A 3,434-nucleotide genomic window follows, 5' to 3' on the forward strand; every position below is an offset into this window, starting at 1 on the left:
AAAATAAAATAACTAAATATTACTGTAAATAAATTTTAAAGTGAAAAAAATTCCAGTTAGAAACAAATTCAGACTGTGGATGATTGGGGTTGTAGGGGTGCAGGCGGGTATGTTGGTAATATTCATTAAGCGCACGCACACACACACACACACAGCGGCTGTAGGGCAACCCCCTGCATACTGAAGCTCTGCCCTGCTGCTGTAGGGCTGGAACATTCCTGCTCTGACGAGCTGCTGAGCAATATGATCCCCTCTCTCTCTCTCCGTGTGTGTAGAAAAAGACAGTAGTAGTAGTAGTAGAGAGTAAACGTGTGCAGGGAAAAGAGAGGACAGAGTGAAACAGTTAGACGGGTAGGGTTAACTTACTACGAACTTCACCGTTATCTGAAGGTTTGAGTACGTACTTTGACTCCGCTCATTCACGCGTCTGTACGTCTAGGACAGAAAGCGAGTGAAACTGCGTATCCTCACTATTTTCCCCCCCGTTGTTTTGCACTTTGCGCCCGCGTCTAATGGAGGGCCCCGTGCGGATCTGCCATCAAGAGAATGCGTTTCACTGCTAGTGTGTCCGGCTGCCAGCAGCTTTTGCCCTCCTGTAAAAGGTAAGAAACTTCGGAGAGTCTTCACCCACCGCCACGGACGTGCTGTGTGAAGAGCCTCTTCCGCTGAAAAGTGTAACAGTGTGAAAAGTTCATGTGTATTCACTTATTTTTTTTCCTGCACGAGACGCAGCTGTCTGCACTGCAGACATCATACATGAGGAGAAAGTGTAAGTGTTAACACGACTTTTGTTTTGTTCGGGAATGCACAAAGATCCTTTCCCCTTCAGACTAAAGTGAGCAGAAGGTTTTACAACAAACTCGACTTCACTGTAAACTGTAGATGTCAAAGCGTAATGTATAGATGTAAAGTGCCAAGTGAAACAATTTTGTTTGGGCAAACAAACAATCCTTTTCCCAAAATGTAAAGAGTGTAGAAATAAAGTTTAAATTGTAGAAATCAAATTTCAAGACTTAAAACAAATTATTTGAGTGTTAAAGGGCGTATATACAAAAGTGTGAAGAGTGTAGAAACAAATTTTAAAGACTGGAAACAAAATATCCAAGTGCACAAAGTAAATGCAAAATTCCAAAGGATGAAGAAACAACGTTTAAAGTGTATACACAAAGTTTTAAAATTTTGAAAGAAGGTTAAACGTTTTAAACAAAGGAGTATGATGTGAGGAAACAGATTATGAAATAAAGTGCAAATACAAGTTTACAAAATCTAAGCGTAAAAGATTTTGTGTTGGAATGCATGCACACTCCTTTTCCCCGAGTGTAAAGTGTGTTGAAACAAAGTATCTAGAGTCAGACTGTTCAAACTGTTCCTGTGTAAAAGTGGCAAGCATAAAAACCTCTGTCCCATGAATGAAACCATTTCCGTTTTCCTTGAGTTTGAGTTGACTTTAGGTTTTTTTTGTAACTGTATAAACACAACATGATGTTCCTGTTGGCTTTGGGGGCGCTTATAGATTTATCTCCGTAAATATGAAAACATTAAACAATTGGACAAGTTTTTCTCTGTGACACGTGTTTTGTTAGTCTGGTCATAAGCTCTGAAGTTTTGGCTGTTAAATGCATGTTTTTGTGTGTAAATGCAACTTTTTCTAGTGGTGTGCATAATCACTTAACGTAACGTGTTTTTCGTTGGCTTTTGTTGACATCCACTTTATGTAATCTATGGATTTCTAAATGTACGTCTTTATTAACATGGAAAAAGGGTAATTTCTAGTATACTGTTGCAGTCTGATGATAGCTATTGATGAAAACAAACCCCACAGTATGTATTAGTCGGACCCCAAACACTCGGCTCTTTGAAATGAGATACCTGTGAGACAGAATCCATGGGTTTTTTTGTTCTGGAAAATAAATAGCACTAGATTTAAGAACAATGAAATAGAACCTTTCACAGAATAGATAATCCACAGAATGGGTTATTTAAGAGTTGCATTTTAAATAGCATAAAATATGTAGTTGACCTGATGACCAGTTCAATTTCAATGTTTACAGATACAATGTTTAAAAGTGTTTGAAAATATTCTTATTTGTTGTCGATTAACATATAGGTTAGTGTTGTAAAGATGCAACAGGTTGTGCCAGAATTAGTAATATTTTAAGGGGAAGTATATGAACAGATTCAAATATGTTTTTGCATGAAGATTCTCGTCATTATTTGATTCAAATTTAAGGAAATGTGTCTTTGTATAAAAACCTCTCAGCTGAAAAGTAAAAGTCTCTGTAGAGTTTAAACCAACCCAAATTCATATTAAATGGGTCATAATAGTCACGGTGTACTTCAGAATAAATTATAAGTTTTGTATTTGATAGGTTGATGTATCTTGCGTCTGTTTATTTAAATGCATAGGCTTTTGTAGGCGATTAAAAAAAAAAAGATTGTTTATTTGCATACTGATGTTTATGATTCCGGCAGCAGATAGAGGTTTGTATCAGTGTATTGTTCCTCCTGTGGGCATAATGACTCTTTTGATGTTCTGCTTCTAAAGAGGCGTAAATGGATGCCTACATGTGGCATGTGAGTGTCTTTTGTGTGATCAGAGAGGTTAGGACAACATGACTGCTGGGTAACAAAGCCCTCATGCTTTCTGCTCGGGAGAGAAAGAGACCGAGAGATCTCAAGATGCCAGCACAATACAAGTTTTAAGAAGTGCTTTCCAGGAAAAGCAAGTGTAATGAATGAATGTGACTTCTCTTCATTTTAATTTGTGCTACATTCACAGCTTTTTACAACCCCATGCATTTAGCTGAAAATTGCTATGCAGTTACGCTGCAGTATTTTATGGGACGTGTGAAAGTTGTAGACAGAGGATGAGAGACTGTAGGACAGCGGAGTGAACTTTTATCATCACGTCTTTATTTTTGTCCAGGCAGGAATGTTGAGCTCGATCACGTATAATCCGACTTGTTCTCTTTCACCTGTTGGCTTTCTCTGTCTCTCATTCTTCAGACGATCGTGTCAGAATAAAATATGGTGAGAAAGACAACTGTGCTGATGGATTAAACATATGCTTATCATAATCACTTCACAACAAAATCTCACTTTGCATAGTTGGAGCTGTCGAAATTGTTTCCTGTCGCTCTGGTTGCCTACATTGAGATAAAACAATGTTTAGAGTTCATAACCGCAAATATATGGTGTATATATTAGGGCTGTGCAATTAATCGCATGCGATTGTCATGCGCATCTCGTCAGTAAAGCCGGTCCCGTGATTGGTAGTAAATCTCCATCACCTGCTTTCAGATGGAGCGGCATTTAATACACAGAGCCGTAGTTCACTGACAATTAGGCAATATCGCGTTCATAATCGCAGATGAATCGCATTCGATTATGAACGAGATATTGCCTAGCTTGTCAGTGAACTACGGCTCTGTGTA

General features: G+C 38.4%; 1 long non-coding RNA gene across 1 annotated transcript in view; it reads left to right on the top strand.

Annotated features, from left to right (window-relative positions):
• Positions 1-266: 266 nt before the first annotated feature.
• LOC107758082 (uncharacterized) overlaps positions 267-3,434 on the top strand; it is a 16,463-nt gene continuing 13,295 nt past the window's right edge. The window contains exon 1 of the long non-coding RNA XR_001641987.1: positions 267-602. This is a non-coding gene — a long non-coding RNA (uncharacterized LOC107758082). The remainder of the gene's footprint in view (positions 603-3,434) is intronic.

This window comes from Sinocyclocheilus rhinocerous, unplaced genomic scaffold, assembly GCF_001515625.1.
Source record: "Sinocyclocheilus rhinocerous isolate Xijiao unplaced genomic scaffold, SAMN03320098_v1.1 scaffold82, whole genome shotgun sequence".
NCBI classification, from domain to species: domain Eukaryota; kingdom Metazoa; phylum Chordata; class Actinopteri; order Cypriniformes; family Cyprinidae; genus Sinocyclocheilus; species Sinocyclocheilus rhinocerous.